Raw genomic sequence first — 20,231 nt, forward strand, 5'->3', positions numbered from 1 at the left:
CATTTAACCACTAGATGAACCGCTCTTACCTGTTGCGACTCTTTTCTAGTTCCCACTCCGAGTTTTTTTTCGAATTACGTTTTATTGAACTTTTTGAAACGACTTTTATTTGAAATCGTACAAGCGTCAGCAAGTGAACAGAATTGCGGAACAATTGTTTAATGCGAGTTTTAGTATGAACGTTTTTCAAACAATTTTAATGTAATTTTAGGGTAGCGCGAAAGGTAAAAGAGCCACCCTTGTTTTTTTTTATTACATATGAATTTCCGGCTACTTTCTATTCACCGGAAATTTCAATGTTTTCATTGTAAAATTTTTTTACGTTCTATAATTGCTGGATGCATCATGTGAAGACGCAAAATACTAAGAACGAAACTTCATACATTATTTATGTTGTTCACCATGCATAAACTCATTGCATTAGGCAACGCTCTTTTCTGTAGATTTCCAACAAGATTGATTCAATTAAGCTAACAATGTTTGCTTTCAGTTTTTTTGTTTTGTTGCTTGATATCATCGTTCAACAATTTGCAATAATGAGAATGCAGCTTTTTTTGCGAAAAAACATTTAACAAGACTTGTATACAAGATTTTCTCTTGCCAAAGAAAGAATTTATTGAGTTTGAATTATATGTGTCGAGCGACAAGTGACTAGGATCTGTAGGTCAAGTCCACATCGAGTTGGCCATTGTTCTTCTTCAATGAGTACCTTTGCTGCGATGTTGTGTCCAAGCTTTAAATCCGGTGAGGGTTGTGACTACGGCAGCAAACCAATAGATTTGCCATTCCACAGTCAAATTGTCGTCGAGTTTTCATCTCCCTTTGCTGCTTGTTCCTTTTGCTCTAAGAAATGTTTTTAGCTTGCATATTGAATACATATCTTGTTAGTGAGATCAGTTTTAATTATGATCTTCATTAGTTGTTTTCGCAAAAGCGTTTTATTTAGTTTCGGTTATTTTGAAGCGTTGCTCATCAAGTCCACATCGAAATGGCCATTGTTCTTCTTCAATGAGTACCTTTGCTGCGATGCTGTGTCCAAGCTTTAAATCCGGTGAGAAATCGAGATTGGGGTCGTAGAACATGGTGGGTGCATGTACTTCGAGCGACGTCCTTCTGGTGGGTTAGGCCAGAGGGGGATAATTTATACAATCTCTTTGAGCAGAGACTCTTTTCGTTTTCAACTTTTTGTTCCATTTTATTAGGTGTTTTTCAGTTTTTTGTTTTTAGTTATGTCCTTTATATCAAAAACAGATTGTTGTGTTTTGGGTTTTTTTTTTGACATTTTGGTTTTTTAAATGGTTTTAATAAAACTTGAAAGTGAGTTTCAAAATAGTAATTTATCCAGTTTGAATCTGCGTTTGATCTGGTCTCAGTACCATGGGACTCTCTTATAATTGCGGTTGATTTTGTTGTGTTAGTAAGCTGCGTTGGTTAATTTAAGCTTGCTCATCATTCCTTTCAAATGGGTTAAGAAAAATACTAAAAACTGTGAAAACAAGTTAGAGTTGTTATCAGTTAGAGTTGAAACTTGAATTTCTTCTAATGAACAATTCTTTGTGGATAAATTTTTCAATTTTGGTGGATAGAGTGCGTGAAGTGTGGGCGAGTAAACGAAAAAAAATCGAAGTTTACAAAAAAAGCTTACACAAAAATGTTAGTTGTCTTAAATTGACTTGCAATATCAGTTCACTACTTCGTATTATTGAATTTTACATCTTTTATTAATTTTTGCATTTGTTGATAATTGTACTGCACTTGGATAATTCAGTTCCTTTGTTAGAATAAAATTTTAAAATTTTGTGATTTAAAAAAGAGCTTCGGATTTTCTAATTAGATTTTATTCTTTTAGATGAATGACTGGTGAAATCTAAAAAAAGAAATATGAAAAACACGTGTAATATTGGTGAGTGTCTTGTTTTATTTGTCTAAGTGATAAGACAATTTCATAATTACGAGGATTCGTTTTAAGGAAAACTTCAATAGGAAAGTTAGTCTTGATTGTGGCAGATGTTACTAGAAGCTTAAAAAGCATGCGGATGACGTTTTTAGTGCGAAGCAAAAGCCAAATTAGTTCAAGCGCTCTGATGATTTTACTTTTTCGCTAAGCGTTGAAAAATCATGGTTCATGTTTTGAATTAGATTATAAAGCTTGCGATTGAATTTAGTATTGTGAATATATTCGAGTAGGGTTATTTCAATGAGCTGTATTTTTTAGTGAGAAATTATGACTGAACGGGCGTCGTCGATTGGGAATGTATTGGTCAGTGGGCAAAACTTATACATCTATCCGACAGAGTCATAATTACGGAGGATGCCGTGCAAGTTAGTAGATATGATGCGGCAGGCGGAATTTAAGAAATAAGGTGATGTGTACTTTGAGTTAATGAAAAGAAAAAGATGATGAGGGCTACGGGATGGTAGGTTGGTTATATAATGTTTTTATATGAATCTTTTTTATGTAGACGTGTGGGTTATCTTTCTTATGTACACGCTAGCATTATTTCGAGTGAGCAGTGAATGTCTCTTGCCTTTGGTGTAACGAAGTTAAATGATAGCGCGAAAAGGTTATATTTATTGAAAAAAGGCTCATATGCTTTGTTGTTTGTTAGTGCGCAAGCAATTATTTTATCAAACTTCCTATTAGTGCCATCTAGGTGGAATATAGATTCTGATGTAAAGAAAAAAAATTTCAATTACTTGGGGATTAGTGTTTGGATCGTCTTCGTGTGGGGTATCTTCCATGTATCTAGAGACAGCATGATCGTAATAGTTAATTGAAAATCGGTTAGCGCGGGCTGCTGTGAACCTAATTAGTGTTCTGTTTAAATTGATGGTAGAGAATTGATTTTCGTGAAATGCCGTGGTGAGTTGTGAATGATGGAATCACAGACTTCGGTGTCTTCGGGGTTATTTTTCAAGGAAAGTTTCAGTGGATTAGTGGAATTGTAGTAGGTGATCCAGGAGAATGAGGGAACTAGCACAATTTCATCAACGAACTAAAAAATCTGGGTTCCTAGTGTGTTGAGGGTTGAGTTCAATCGGTAAGAACGTGGGCGATTGAGGATTAGGATGTTGAGGCTGAGTGGGTTAGCTGGTGAATTGGTAATGCGGCATTTGTATTATGGAGGTGTTGTTGTTGAAATATAAAATTATCTAGTTCATACTCAAATTGATTGTCTGTGATGAGGCTGGATGCGTCGGGTTCGTTAATTGACAAAAATGAAAGGATTGGTGTAGCGTCAGTGCATGAAGAGGGGAAGGATATATTTCAATAGGAAGCGGGGAACAATAAGTTGGAAAGGTGGTTAGGAAAAATTTTTAGGGCTGAATTGGGAGACTGGAGTTCGTCGGGAGTTTCTACATCAAGAAAATTAAAATTAGATATGGTGTTAAAAACTGTTTGGTTTGAATCGTCGAAGTCCATGCACGGTGAGTAAGAAGAAAAACTGAGTAGGGGAGAAAAGCTGAGATCTGAGAAAGAAATGCGGGAGGAGTGGCGTTGCAGGTTCGATGGATAGAAAAGGGAACGATCGAGGGATGCACTCTTTCGGCTCATCGTGGGCTAAAAAGATGATTGTTTTGAGAACTGAAATTTATTGTGTGTGGTTGTTCTACAATTTGTTCATATGTGTCATCAATATTCGGTTGATGGAGTCTTATGCGATTTATTGCACTTCGTAGAAAATTACTATCTTGAGAGGTAGGTTTGTTCAGTGGTTAATATTGTATTCCTATAGTTTCGTATGTGTTTGTTGGTTGTGTAGTTAGCTTTTTGTTATATTCGGTAATCTGAGCGTCTATGAGGATTTTTTAATTGAGGTGAAAAATACTTCAAAAAAATCCTGCTAAACAAATGCGTGCAACGCTTGCTTGTCTTTTGACTTGTGTATGTTTTGCGCATGCTTTTTAGAGTCCCTTTAGTAGTGAAAAAAGAAAATCTATAGAATTAAACATTGCGTATAACATAGTGAATCTTTCTAATTTATAGTATCGCCATCCTAGAAAAGCTGGGAGTTCGTTTTTGATGTTCAAAAAACTAAATTTTTTATCGATGAAATATCAAGTGGACAGTATTTTTCAACGTTAAGACATTTATAGTTTTTAATATCTTTAAAGTATCCGCTATAGTTTTGTCTAATTTTATCGGAGAAGTCTGCGGAAAATCTAGTTTTCGTAAATTTTGGTCGATTGTTTGTCTTTGGATATGGGGTGAGAAGATAATATTTATCTTCAATTGGATTAAGCTGTACTTCGTTGAGGCTATTTTCCAATCTACACTGGACAGTTGTCTCCCAAAAATATGTGCGTCGTGATAGTGTATCTACAAAATGTACTTTTTTTAAAATATAAGGATTCGTTGATAACATCTTTTGTCTCCAAAAAGGTAAAGTGTTGAAAGTTGATTAGTGCAGTTGTTATACCAAAGAATATTTCCCTGATATTCAATGAACTTAGAGCGGTTGCTTTATAAAAGATATCCTCCGTAGGGTATTTTACACACTGCTGAAGCGAGTGATTGTTTTATTATTGTTCTTTCGAGTTCACATAATTGATAAAGTGTTTCTAATTCCGATAGTGACAATCTTGAAAAATTCAACTTACTGATAATATAGATTCATATCAAGATGAATATCGAAGTAGATTGCGCCAAATTGAGTGTTATTCATTGGTGAAACTTCTTGTAGTCCTGTAATGTCTTTGTTTTCTGGATGGGTTTTACTGTTTCCGGTATTTTTTGGAGATTTTAACTGGTATGTAGGATTTTTCGTCTTCCTATTTTGACATGGTTGGGCTGTATCGATTATTACTTTCCGTGTCTTCATGTCAACACCTTTTTCGTATTTGACAAAATTTTCCGAGTGTTGTGTACGGAAAAGTGGTTTGGGATATTTACATGCTACTTCTGTTTCAGGGTAAATTTGAAAACAAGTTAATTTTTTTCTTTACCAACTATATTTTATAATTATTTGGATTTGATCTGATTCGATCAGGGTTGAGTTTTTCAAATGGCATAGATTCAATAAAAAAATTGTGTGAAATTTTATCATTCTTGCTTGAACTTTAGGGATATGAAATGTAGTGCATGTGTCTTCAGTGAACCAAACTATGATTGCCTGTATTGGCGTAATAAGATCGCAAAATCCTTGACTATTTTTGCAAGGCAAGCGGATTCCTTGATACAGGATGGTTATCGATTTTGAATCGCTAGTTAATTGTACTTTTTCTAAATCAATTTTCCTTTCAAAAAACGCTGTTTCTTGGTAGACTTTTCGTCAGTTCTACAATTTGATGGGCAAATGGTGGTATCATTGTTACAAGGTGTGGTATCCATTTTTTATCGTGTACATCGTATCAGTGGGCGCCATTTATTAACTACTTTTGTATGACCTTGATGTTGGTCAAGTTGTGCCTGGTTTGCAGAGTCTGAAGAAACTTGAAAATTTACTAAGTCACAATTTTAATTTTTATTTTCGACTATTTCTAAGCTTTTTAGTTCGTTTTTGAAATTTTTAGTTTTATGATGTGAATTTTGTCTATGTTACTTTGACAAAATACTTCATGCTCGAGTCGATCCCTAATACTACTTGAAACTTTTGATAAATGTTTTTTTTTCTGAGAAACTGGCTGTATAATTAATTTTTGTTAGAGATTTTGCTCGAGCTTATGAGTAGAGTGTTGCTAATATCGTTGTTGATTGAAAATTTTTTGGTTCTGATTTGCATTGTGTTACTTGATTAATTGTGTAATTATGTAGTGTTTTTTGTTGATTATCCTCGCAATCGTAATGATTGACAAAGAGGTCTCGCGGGCCTGTTCAGGCGAAAGGTTGGAGATATTTTAGGATGGAAAAACTTTAAAAAGGTAATTGCGTATGATAATCCTAAAAAGGGATTATAGAATTTCATATATCAGTAGTTTTTTTTGTCAGCCTATCGTATTTGTAGATAATTTTTGTTGTGATAAATGGAGGAGGAAACGATTGAGCTGTGATATTTGGTGGAGATAGTGCTAATGGAAAGGTTACTAAACTATTTAGCCTTAGTGTTATTTCAAATTATGATGTTAAGTTATTTTGGGTAAGGATTTGTACCTTGTTCTTGAGTATCCTTATCATTAACGTGTCGATTATGTAGCCTGTTTAGTGACCAAATGGGGAGTCAATTGCTATTGAGGTGCTGGCCAAAAAGAGAAGGGGGTGCTACAAAGGTGCTCCAATCTAATCGTAACGGTATACTTGTACCTTGAAATTTATGACATCTGTCGTCCAGGTGATTTGGGAAGTTTGTGGGATGTGGTCATTGGATTTTCACATGCGACTGAAGGTGCTGATAGAAGTGATAAAGTTTCTGGTAACGATAGATATTTATATGATGAGATATCTTTCGGTTCGCTTACCAATTTTGGTTTGTCTTAGGAAAATGTCTGTGTCATCTAATGTGGGAGTCTCTGTGATGAAAAGGGAGAATAAAGGGGTTTTCTCGGATCTGTTCAGAAGTTGATATTGATCCTTAATAATCAGACGGAATATTTGGGGTACTTCGTAAAGAAATGTTTTGAAGTGATGGAGGGTTGCTTTGTAGTGTATTACTTGAGAGATCTAGAGGTGTTGATGATGGGGATGAGGGTATTTTGAAATGAACTCTCGGTGTTGTGAGGTTTCGATTGCGTCGGGAATATTTTGTCTGTCTATTGTAGTTGTATAATTTTGATTTTGACTGAAATAAATGGCTCTGTTAAAACGTTCTTGGAGTGAGGGGTAAATGTCATATGTTGGCTCGTTTTGTGGTTCTTTTAGGGGTGTTGACGAATGGCTGGAACTAACGGTTCAGATAAAGATGCGTGTCTTTCTTCAAATTTGTATAGATTTTCGGGAAATGAGATAAGTGTTGATGTTTGGGGTTGTTTTGTTTGGCTAGACGTCGGTGTTGTCAGTGTTGCCAGAGAGTCCAGAAATCTAGTGGTTGGTAGAGATTCCTTCCTAATGACGTTTGGATGAACAATTTATAATTATTGTTGTATACCTTGTTTTAATTTAGTTTATGTTCTTTAAAAGATTCTTCTGTAAATATCATTAGCAAAAATGTAGCTGAAGGTTTTCTTAAAGCATTTGAGAATTGTTAAATTAGGAGGAAAAAGAAAGGTGATGAAATTAAAAAAAAATGAAAACATCTTTTGTACTTATTAGACTTCGTATCATTTATGAAATTAATCAAATTTCGTACCTGAATAGGTGGTCAATGACTTTAGATAGAGAGGGGTAAGCTTTTATGAGGAATAGAATATTATAAATATGGTGACAAAAATTAGAAAAAGGAGGGTTGCATCGGAGTTTAAAGGAGGATTACTTCTGAGATATGGATGGGAACCACCAAACACCCCACATACATGCCCATGTGGACAACCGTTCACACTGACCAATTCTCTAAACTGTCCCAAATGTGGATACACTCACCTAAGACATAATGAAAATCGTGATATGTTTGCGACACTCCTGCACGAAGTATGCCACGATGTTGGAACATAGCCAAAACGTCAATTGTTGGAAGGCGAAAGCTTTCTCATCAAAACAAGCACTACTGAAGATGACGCTCGACTTGACATCAAGAAAAGTAGACTCTGCGGAGGCCGACTCAGCCGAACCTTTTTGGATGTAAAATGCTAAATCCTGCCATAAAACTTTTTCTGACGCCTACAAATATCATGAGAGTGTCAAAACTTTAAAATAACAACAAACAATTCTGGATGTGGAACACAGCAGCTTTGTTCCACTAATTTTTGCGTGTAACGGAGGAGCAGCCCCAGGCTCTACAAAAACCGTACAGAAAGTAGCAGAGAAACTAAGCGAAAAACGGAACGAATCATACTCGGACACATTAAACTTTATAAGAAGACAATTAAGTTTTGCACTTCTGAGGAGTGCAATCCTCTGCCTTAAGGGCTGCAAAATTCTTGAAAATATATATACAACATAGAAAATTCTATCTGTGCTGTAATCGTGGAGGGTAGATTTTAGTTGATATTTCTTTTGATGCATTAAAATTGACTTGATTTATTCATAAAGTTTTGCCTATGTATATATATATATATAGCGTTGGTACGGCCCTATCCAACCTGTGCACGTACCGCCGCATGCCGGAAGGACCCATTTTAATTGACCTTTTCTTTTTTTACTAACTCTCCTCTTTGTTATATCTGATGGAAAAGGATAGCGTTAGGAGCCCTGTTTTGTTGATGTTTTTGACTAATTTGAGCAGTTAGTGGAATTTATTCGACTGCTCATTTTGTGCGGCAGATTTTTTGTTTAAAATTTAACGAAAAATCAGCCCTAGAAAATTCCTAGGATTTTCTTAAGAAAATCAGCTCTAGGAAACTTCCAAACGGAACGAATCATACTCGGACACAATAAACTTCATAAGAACAAAAATAAGTTTTGCACTTCTGAGGAGTGCAATCCTCTCCCTTAGGCGGTGCAAAAATTTTAAAAATACATCCAACATAGACAATTCCATCTGTGCTATACTCGAGGAGGGTAGATTTTAATTGACAATTCTCTTGATGCATTAAAATCGACTTGATTTATTCATAAAATTTCGCCGATGTTTTTATATAGCGTTGGTACTTGTTGTTGTTTTTGTTGTTGTTGTTGTTGTTGTTGTTGTTGTTGTTGTTGTTGTTGTTGTTGTTGTTGTTGTTGTTGTGAATTTTCAGTAGGATACTGATGGGATGATATCCCCAAAGTTCTCAAAATTTTGTCCTTCTGTTTTGGCACATGTTGCAGTCACAGAAGAGGACCCATGTGCACTTATTTTGTTCTGAGAATTGATCGTCGAAAAACTTCCTTATCATCTGTATCAATCTTCGCTTTAAGCCTCTCATTTCTCGAAATTCAATTTTCTGATTTAGTCGGTTTTTTAGACGGCACGTCCTGAATGTAAACTGTACTCTAGCTTTTTCAGTTCTGGTCTTGCTTAGGTTGAAAATTTCTTTTGTTCTTCCTGGATATTCAAATTTTTGCCGGGAACTTAATGTGATCGTTTTCTTCATGCATGAATTTCGCCATCATCAGTAACTCGTTCAGCTGGAAAAACAACGCCAGAGGCAGGATGTTTAACAATCTCAGCTGCTCTGTATAGTCGGAATCGTTTCCCGTGATTCATTTTAAGACTTTCTTTTGGAACCTTTCCAATCTCGCTAAGTCGCATTTTGAGATATTGCAAATAATTAGACCATTCGTTAGAACAGGAAGTATAAAGGATTTGTACAGACCAAGTTTTAAGCGCATTTTGACTTTGAATTCTAAGTTTCTGCGGATGCAATAGAACGTTTTATTCGCTTTCGACATTCTTGAGTCAATATGGGTTGTCCATGTTAAATGTTTGGACACATGTCTTCCCAGATCATTTATCACATTCGAGCTTTCCACTGCTGTTTCACGAAGAATGAATTCGTGTTGATTTCCTCTAAATTCGACTTTAAAACATTTGTCCAGTGCCAGACTCATCTTGTTTTTGTCTATCCAGCTTTCAACGCTTTTTAGGTCCTGCTGGATGTCCTTTGTGTCTACATTCACTGCTAGTAATTTTAGGTCGTCTGCAAAGATAAATGGGTCACTAAATTTCAATACTTCAGGAAGATCATTTAAGAAGATACAGAAGAATAATGGACCAATCAACGATCCTTGTGGTACGCCACTTGTAATTTCTAAAGTTTCTGATGAGAATTGTTTCCTGTTGCTGAGATAGTCTGCGATTATTTCAAGGAAACAGCCTCCAACTCCAATGTTGCTCATTTTCTATAGTAGTTCGTAATGCGGGACTTTCTCGAATGCCTTAGAGAAGTCGGTATAGAATACGATCACATGGTTTTCAGCGTTCTCGTCAATTGCTTCGCAGATTTCTTTCAAAAAAGATAACATGTTTGTAGCAACTGAATGGTTTTTGACAAAACCGTGCTGACTTCTTGCGAGAAATTTGATGAAATAGTCATACAACGCTGGATACATACATTTTTCCAGGAGTTTACTCATGATATTTAGGAGTGTCACCGGCTGGTAGTTTTCCATTAGTCGTTTGTCACCTTTCTTGTAAATGGGCGACACAGCCGCAACTTTCTATTTATCTGTTATTTTCCTTACCCTCTTGATGTTTTTAAAAACACAATGCAAAATTGTGGTCATTTCTCTGGCCGTTCGCTGGAGGAAAATTGGTGGGAATCCATCTGGGCCCCGCAATTTTGTTATGTCCAGTTTTGTTATAATTTGGTTTAAATATGTTTTTGAGATACTGAAGTTACTCAATATCGTGTTTTCGCACTTCATGTCACTGAGGTTGAAGCCTGATTTGGGCGAAAAGACAGAGTGAAAATATTCATTCAAAAAGTTCACTTTTTCTTTGGCTATGGAAACAGCTATTTCGTCCATGATCATTGTCTTTGGGAGAGTTTCTGATTTTTTCAGACTCTTAAAGTGTTTGAAAAGTAAATGTGTGTTACGAGTGGACATCAAATTTTCCTGATAGTTTACTCCATCTTCTTCTACTGCTTCTTCCACCATTTTATCTGGAGATAGAATGAGATTTCTGCGGTAGCTTGTAGGTTTCAATTTGTATATTCTAGTTTGTGTTCGCAGTTTGTTCATGATGTTTGAGGTACTTGGCGTAATCCATGGCCGAAGTGATTGGTGACGTCTCGTTCTTCTAGGCACAAGTTGGCTTACCAAATTTTCCAAATAGTCGTAAAGTTCCTCGCACATTCTATTGATGTTTGTGTGACATACCTGTGAGAAAGGCTCACTTAGTATTGATTTCTTGATTTCGTTATAGTCCACGCTACCGAAGCTTCGAAAGTTTTCAATAGCGACTTTTACCTCATGGTGAGGAAATTCAATTAGAAAGCTGATTGCTTTGTGGTCGGAGCAATTGTAAATTTTTGAGAAATTTTCGTCAGGAGTCGCATGAATGTGACAATTTTTGAATAATGTAATGTCTAGGGTGTTTTTGCCACAAGTTGAAAATTCTATTGCCTGCTTGAACTGATGCTGCTCGATTAGTTCAATTATTCAGTTTTCTTCATTTTCCGTGCTACTATAGTGAATCCAGTTTGCATTTGGAAAATTTACATCTCCGCAAATAAGTGTTGCAGTTGAATACTTTGGTTTCTCGATTTCTTCAAAATTTGTGCCAAATCGCCTAGACAATAGCGATATTTGCTGCTCGAAGGTGGATTGTAAAAACAGCAGACAATAATTCGCTTATCGTTTATTTGGATGCTGCAAGTTAAACAACATTCAGGTTGCTTATTTGGCAATAATTTAGATGAAAATGTTTGTTTTACTGCCAATAGTACTTCACCATGCAAATTTTGATCTTTGGCTGTTTGTCGTTCTGATCTATAAATACCCTATTCATTTAGCATTAATTGAGATGATGCAATGTTTTCATTTAACCAAGTCTTGCAGAGACATATTATGTCATAGTTTGATGTTGCTATAGCATTTCCAAACTTCATTCGTCGTTCGAGATTTATGAGACTTCTTACATTCATTTGCAGGATGTTGAGAAAGCCTAGTCAAGCATCATCTGCTTGTTCTGCTTCTATCATTTCTTTTTTCCCATCATTGAACAACTCGAAATTCCTGATTTTGATTTTCTTCTTTGGAACTCCTTCGTCTAGAAGTTCTCTTCGCCTTTTTAAGCATAGGTTTTCCTTCCTCGCATCTTCTTTCGATAATGCTGGCAGAAGATAAATTTCCTCATCTCGCAGCTCCTCTTTTTTTTCGAAGCTCTTTGCCAGCGCCAATCGTGCTTCATGTTCCGTTGACAGAGTTATTAATAAAGTTCTTGACTTGATGCGCTCTTTGCTGAATTTCCCTAACCTTTTTATTTCTTCAATTTGGGGCTTAACTCCTAACTTGTTTAGTACCTCATGTATTTTTTCGGTTGTGGGGACAAAAATTTTGCCTTTTGATTTCTCGGGATCTTTTCTGATCCCCTGTATACGGAAGTTTTTATTGATATTATGATGTATTTCTTGTTTTACTTCTTTTCCAGCTCCTGTTTGAGCTTTCATATCTTTAACAGGTTTCACACTGAGTACATCTGTATAGCTTTTTTCCAGTTTTTCGCATGTGGTTTTTGTAGCGTTTTCGACTTTTTTATCAACCAATGCCGTCAGCCTTTTTCCCATATTTGCAAGACGTGCTTGTATACCCTCACTCTCTTTTTCAATTTTCTCGTTCATTTGCATCATGGTCTTACACTTTATGAAGTTATCTCTTTCGTTATTAGTTACACATGTGTCGCATAGAAGCCTTGCGTTTAAACCCAAGTCTTTTATACCATTGATGGCGGTGTTAGTAAGACCAGTGCAGGTGCTCTCAAGATGCATTTGAGCATTGCAAGATACACAACTGAAACATCTGTCCCTGGCATTTATGGGTTTTTTGCACGTTTTGCAATTTTTAGTCATATTGGTGGATAGTAGTAGTAGTAGTAGCAGTAGGGATTTAGTGTTTCCACAAGGGCGCCTTTCAGTCCAGACCAAATTCGCAAATCTATCCTAAGTGCATTCGCAAGACGACATGTCTGGTAAAAGAAATTTTGTTCACACCTGTACTTTGATGGACGCTTTAGCTGAAACATAGGATAGCGAGAGAAATCTTTGTATTGTGGAACATCAATCATATAAGTATCGTATCGTTTCAAAATTAATTTTGCCAGCAGTAACAGGTTGTTCAATTGTATGTACATGGGCAGTGGTAAAACTTGTAGTCGTTTAAGTTTATCTTTGTAATTGGTATGTTTACTATGCAAAATCCAATTTACCGCCCTTTTTTGAATTATCTCGTATTGTGTCATGACGTATTTGTTTAGGCCTATGCAAGAACTAGCATACATTATTACGGGAATGACCATCGATTTATACAGGTTTAATTTTGCTTTCCAGTGTAGATTTGATGTATTCCTCTTTATCGTGAAAAACACACTGTTTGCCTCTACGCATTATTTTTCCATATGTTGGCTCCTTGTTAGATCATTTGATACGATTAGTCCAAGGTCTTTCTGACAGTTTACATGAGCTATTTGTTCATTATTGAAATTAAAAGAAAATCGATTTTTCCCAAAACTCAGGTGCGTACATTTATCTACGTTGAAAGGCATATTAATTTCCAGGGTCTATAGATTCACATTGTCAAGGTCTTTTTGAAATTCATCCCTCCCAAAATTTATGCTAATGAATTTGGCATCGTCTGGGAATAATAATGGTATAACTGTATTGCATTTGTCAGGCAGGTCATTTATGAAAACCAAGAAAAACAAGGGTCCCAAAATACTGCCCTGGGATACATCGCTCGTTACTTTTTCTGAATTTGATATTTCGCCATTTACTCGTACGACTTGAGACCTTTCTGTTAGGTATGATTGAATTAATTTCAAGTTTTTATCCCTGACTCCTTGTTCGATTAATTTCCGCAACAAAATTGCGTGGTCAACACGGTCAAAAGCCTTACTATAATCTGTAAAGACCGTTTCGATACTGTCGCCATTTTCATGACCGTTATAGACTACCTGCAAAAATGTTGAAAGCTGAACAATGGTCGATCGGTTTTTCCGAAAACCGTACTGTGCCTTGTGGAAAATCTTTTCAAAATGTTCATATAATCGCTTGAAAATTATTCGTTCTAGAATTTTCGAGATTACTGAGAGCAGAGAAACAGGTCTTAAATTTTCAATGTCACTTTTGTCATCTTTTTTATGCAAAGGGCTAATGATGGCTTTTTTCCAACATGCGGGAAAAATACAGGTTTGAGAAATTTTTCGGAATATCTGATAGATTGAATGAGATAATGTTTCTGCATTTTTGAATAGAAAAGGAGGTAGATCGTTCGGGCCTTTGCTTTTAATTACATTCAACAGTTTGCATATTTCACAAATATCTTGTTCTGAAAAATCGATATTTTCTAAAATTGGTTGATTTTTGTTACTGCATTCGTTTTCGTTAAAAATTGACGACTCCACATATACTGATGCAAAAAATTTTGAAAACAAAGCTGCTTTTGAGACATCTGTATCTGCATTTTCGTTTTGATAATGCATTATACTAGGCAAAACTGATTTTCGGAAAGCCCTAAAATATTTGAAAAGTTTTCCGGTTGATCTTTCAGCTGCCATGGGTTCCTCATAACTAATTTTATCGATTTCGATAAGCTGGTCTGTTTTCGATTTTAATAACACTACTTTAGTATGTGACTCATTGTGTTTTTGCCGAGCAGTGTTCAAACATTTTATCATATGGGAGGTTGATTGACTAATCCAGGGGGGTAAGGATGTACGATGTTTTGTGCGTTTAGGTATCGTACTCGATAAAAGATCCAACAACCATTTGTACCAATGTTCTATTATGACATTTGGATTTGACCAGCAATAAGTATCGAAGGGGTTATCAATAATTAAATCATTCAAAAATTTGTAGTCACCGTTGCAAAAACTCAATGTTGACTCCTTAACATATTTTCGCTGGTATAAGCAGGATATTTCGTCTTTATCGGATAATGGTTTGACATTTTTGTGAAACTATTTTCATTTTGAAATTTGCAAATATCAGTAACCTGAATATTTTCACTCACAAAAAACAGATCAAGGATTCCTGTTGCAGCTGTATGAAAATCAATTTTTTGAATTAGATCAAATTTCTCGATAAAAGTTAGAAAATTAGCTTCAATCGAATTTTGCGAAGAAATACTACTCCAATTTATTGTTGGGAAATTGAAATCCCCATAAATAATCAAACCGTCACATTTACTTCTGAGTTTCAAAATTTCGGAAAACATCTTGTGTATATCTTCCGTATTAAGTGAATATTTACTGTTTGCAGGGGGCAGATAATATGAGATGACCAAAATTTTTAGATTTGCTAAAGTGACATAGCACGCTACGACTGAACCGTTTGTATCATATCCAAAATTTGCATTTTCTGACAAAAACGATCTTTTTACACATATCATAGTTCCTCCATGTGATGTCTGGCCAATTTTTGCTTTGCGGTTAGATCGAAAGCAAGTATATTCATTTAAAAATAGTTCTGTCTCCAATATTTCAGTTGTTAACCAGGTTTCGGATAAGCAAACGATATCAGGGTTATTCAAAAGTATAAAATTTGAAAAGGTTTTTCTACGATCCAGCTTGAAAAGGCTTCTGATATTGTAACAAATTACTTCTATATCCCCTGAATTTTTCAATAGTCAGTCTGATGTGGTTTCGGCTCTGTTATTTAAAAACAAAACACCTTTCCGAATTTTGATACTTTTTGGATCACTTCCGTTTTTTAATAGTTTTCTCCTTCTTTTCAGCAATTGCTGTTCTTTTTCTTGTTCATCCTTGTTTAGGGATTTTGATATAACAACAGGGTAATTCACACCCATATATCTTGGTTCATAAGTTTTCAGCATTGATGCGCGAGCTTGTATTTTGTCAACTGTATACACGTTTCTAAACTTGACTAAAACTGCCTGGGTTTTTTAAAGTTTGGGTCAAATTTACCAAGTCTACGAAATGAAGAAATTTCATGCGGATTATCACCCAATTTGTTTATGCATTCGCATAAAGCTTTTTCCTCTTGTTCAAAAATTTTAGCACTCTATTTTTTCGTTTTCATTCGAACTTTTGTATTCAGGTATGCCGCTAAAACGTAGTTCAAGAGCGTATTCATTACCTGATTTAAGCACGTCTGAATACTTAGCCTTTTGATTTTGAGGAGCATTCGATGCATCTGCGATTGACTGCATTACCGACTTGGCTGTTTGAAGTGTATCCTTCAGCTCTTCAATACCACTCGTGATGTCCTCGTGACATTTCCCACCGCCCAGTTTTGATCCGGTAGTTGAGCAACCAGTAAACATAATTTTCACATTTGCAGATCGTTCCAGGAATATGTACTCATCCACAGAGTAGCCCATACACTCACTATGAGTCCACCTCTCATATAACTCGCACGATATCCAGTGATCACCGTTTGGCTTGCTACAGATGGTGCACATCTCATGATTCTTTGAGGCCAATCTTGACCTCGTACCAGGCATATTTTATCTGAAAACAAACTATTTAATAAGGATACTGAGAGAAGGAGAAAATGGGATAGAGAAAATTTATTCACAATTTGATCCAAGCCTGGACAATATAGCGCAGTCCCGCCACAAATTGAAATTTAAACTCACAATTTATTTCTGTTCTCGTTTCCTTCGTGCTTCTCGTTGTTTTTTTGATGGTTTCTTTTTCTTCTTTAAGATATCACTCAAGTTGCTATTGTTGTTTCGTATTATAGCTGAAGTTTTGATTTCAATTGCGGTTTCATGATGCAGTTCTCTGTATCCTTCAAGTAGATCTTTGTCCTGTTGTTTAGAAGTCGAAACTATGTCGATTGTAACTTGAACAACTGGTATCGGAAGTTTCTTTAGATCTTGAAGAATATAGGGTGCACCGTCTCTCTGACAATAGACAAGGCCTTCAATTAGAGGATGCGAATTGATTAGGGGTTTGATTTCTGATACTAGTTGATTGGCAGTAAGGCGAGTCCTTGGATTGAATGGATCTTTTGAAATCGAATTGTTTATTACGTCGTGCCAGATAATTACAAACTCGTTTCTATTAATTTCGTCTCTCAAGATGTTTCGTACGATTTTTGTAACATTTGCCCGGAAGATACATATCGACGGAAGACAAAACTAAGTCTTAAGACGACTGGCTAACGTCTAAACAGAGCTTTGCATGCTTTTCACCGTCTCTACCAAGCCAGTACGTTCGGTGGTCTTTTCCAACATCGGGTCGACAAAAACGTTACTACTTTCGGCTTCGGTCAAAACACTCAAATTAACTAGATTACATGCAGAAATAGTGAGCTCATGGCTGGGTCTCAGTATCCCCAGACCACGAGGTCACTCCTAAAAACAGGGCTACTACTATTTATTATATTACTATTGTTTTTGTTCAGTAGATAAAAATCATCATCTCCATCGAAGATGGATCAACCCTTTCCCCCAACTCCTAGCTTCTCGTCCTTATCAAAATGAATCTAGTTGTTAATTAAATTCAATTCAGGACATGACAAGAAGCTAAAAGTCTATTTAAAAGGCTAAAAGTTTCAGTCCCGAAACCCTTCCGGATTCTTGAATCCACTGAATCAAGCTCGCTAATCTTGATTTCTTCTTAATCCGGAAGGCTGTCCTCCACCCTTCACCGTTGTCTGCAACAGCCTTGCAACTATTGTAGCGACACAATAGTTGCAACTCGGAGTGTTCATTGCTATTCCTGCAATCTGCTATTGCTTTTTCTCACAATTTTCGTACTTATCGTCCGCGCAACTAATGTTGTTGTGTTTTTCTTTGACTTCTTTGCCAAAATGGCCTTTTCTGACGTTTCTCAGAAATGTTACATCATCACTTCGAAAATTTAAAAATTAGCAATTTCCGACTCCTTTAACCTTCACGTTTTGCTCAATCGTTCAAATAACGTCCTTAATTCCTAACAATCACCAATCCGGAAGGCTCGCTGCTAAAAATTCAAATTCCGCAGAGATTAAATTTTGGCCATTCTGGTCGAATGTCACATACTCCCCGGACAGTCCGGTCAATGTCCTCCTTGAATCACGCAATGTTCGTAAAATAGATACAGTGTCATCGAACAGAATTTACAAAATGCACGAAATTACTTTTATCCACGTCACATCGACTCACTGCAGAATATAAATGGCATCATACTACATCACTATAGCCTTCAAATTCTTTCATTAATCTGCACATTGAGGATATGACCTAAAATAAAAACATATTTTCTGACTTCCAGTGTCAATGTCCCGATTAAAACTTTTTCTCTTAGATTTAAAAGGTGTTGGCTTGCAGGACAGTCCTGCCAACCAACAAGCTAAAATTATCCTACTATGCTTCTCCCTTCGGAAATCTTGCTTGTTATTGTCCTGAATACTAAAACTAAGAAACTCTGTGGTTAGAAAGAACAATGAAACAATCTCCCTCTACGAGAGATTACTCAAGCCTTCCATGTCACCACAAAGTGATCAGTTCTCCTAGCTGGTTAAAAACAGTCATGCAGGCTGGAATATTTAAATATACTCCTTCACTTAAGCCTTCCTAAATAAATAGTAAGTGATTGTCTCTAAAACCACTTCAACTAAAATCAAAATGCAAATTTATAAACTTCAAAACTCAACTAAATGTTCCAGTTTTCAATTACAACTTGGTTGCTTGGTTTCTCACTTGAGTTTTTCACACACACAAAACAATTCTGAGTTTTAGCTTTTCCTTCATTACTCCTTTGTTTTCTTCTTTTTTCGTCGTTTAGAAGTTCTAAAACTTCTAAATTCTTCTAATTTTCGTCTCTTTTTTCATCTTGCTTTTCGGTCATTCGTCAATGCTCCATTTCTTCCTCCTGTGACTCTGCACTCTCAGTCTCCGTATCTTGTAACACATCATTAGCTATCCTGACGCTGCTGGAAGCCGTCCTGCAACACTTCTGCTCTTCCACCCTCTGTTTACAACAAGGTAGGGGATCCACGTTAGATTCTCTGTTCCTGCAGAAGCTGTTGTGGAGACACAACGTCACGTTTCTCTCCAAATCCCCCTTTAACATCTCTGCCTTCTCCTTTCCACCACGTTCACTCGTCCTGGAAAATCTTTTCACAGCGGTGGTCACTGCATTCCGATGAGTCACGAGAGCTCGCTTAAAAGCTCCTGCTCCAATGTCCAGCTGATATTCACTGTACACTCTGCCATGCTTCGACATATGCTTCTTCGCATACTCGTACAACCATGCAGTCATGTTAGCTCTGAACCATGGCATCAATCGTTTTCTTGCCCATATCTTCTTCACTTCCATCGGAATGTTTAGAATTTTGCATGTTGTCTCAAAAAGATTTAAATCTTTTAGACAATCTAACTTCCGCAACTGTTCTCTCGTCGGTGCCTCCTGTCTGTTATTTTCTCTCACATGAGCTTCCAGCCATCGTATCGCCATCATAACTCACTATCACTATTGTTACGGGCTGTGATGAATCTGGTAAACCCATAGAGAGCAGCTCTCCAGAGTCCCAGATCAACATCAGATTACTACGCTTGGGATACCACCAGGTCTGCAGCAAGCAGTGGCAAGGAAACTCTTCATGCGTCAACATGATGCTCCTCCAATTACGTTTTCCCGAAGCTTCCAGTAATGGTTCCACTTCCATCATCACTCGGTGGACCTCATCATTCTCATCTACTGCATTGTAATCTGTGACAGTTGATCCTCTCTGTTTCTGTCTCTCGAAGTCACTGAAGTTCCCGCTCACATATCCCATGAACTTCTTTCCTAATATTGACTCCAATTCTTATTTGGTTCTCTCTGGAACTGCTGAGAACATCTTACATTGCAATTCGTATGACTTCTCGGACATTCTCGCCAGTCTCACACACTTCGGCACTGAGAAGGTTTGATCCACAATCGTTCTTGTACTCTTCACGTCCACAGCTACGAAATGTACAGTGTATCTGCTCTTGCACATTGGAGCCAATGTTGAACCCACCAAATATCGTGCTCCTGATGGTCTACAATAAGTCTCACTGTGTCTGATGTTCATTTCCGTCTCGATTGCTTCCCTCCATTTTCCTATGTATTTCTGCTCAGTCTGCAGAACTCCTGGGAATACTTCTACACTGATGGCTGTGACCATCTCATGTTTCTGTTCTAGATTCAATAGTGACTCTAAAGAACCAAACATGCTGTAGAATCCTAGTGCTGTCACTAGATTCACATCGGTTCCTCCATGGCAATCTGCTATCAGTTCCGTTTCTGTTCTTGCTTTCATCACTACGTTCCCAAACAATACCGTCAATTGCTTGTGTTGTTTTTCCAGGGTCTTCACACAGTCCAGACCTCCACAAACGTGACCCTCCAGTCCACAGACTTCCGCCAGACAGCTACCAGGTTTGACCCAGTCTTCTGGTCCCCAGCCAGGCAACTCCACTTTATCTTCTCCGTTGCTCTTAGAGGCTGTTATCATCACATTATATATGATGTTGAGGTCACGCAGGTTACAGTCTGCATTCAGTTCCCTCTGTACGTCTTGTGTCGCCCGTAATATTGAGTCAGCGTTGGGACTAGGACACCATGATGGCCTCATCAATTCCCACACTGTCATCAAGCTCGTTCTCAGTAATTCATCTGAGAATCCCAACCCAAATTCCACTC

General features: G+C 36.8%; 1 protein-coding gene across 1 annotated transcript in view; it reads left to right on the plus strand.

Annotated features, from left to right (window-relative positions):
- The window catches only part of LOC134842146 (sorting nexin-12-like), a 457,691-nt gene that overhangs the window by 402,614 nt on the left and 34,846 nt on the right, over positions 1 to 20,231 (plus strand). The gene's annotated exons all lie outside the window — the stretch shown is intronic.

This window comes from Symsagittifera roscoffensis, chromosome 3 (assembly GCF_963678635.1).
Source record: "Symsagittifera roscoffensis chromosome 3, txSymRosc1.1, whole genome shotgun sequence".
Taxonomy (NCBI): Eukaryota; Metazoa; Xenacoelomorpha; order Acoela; family Convolutidae; genus Symsagittifera; species Symsagittifera roscoffensis.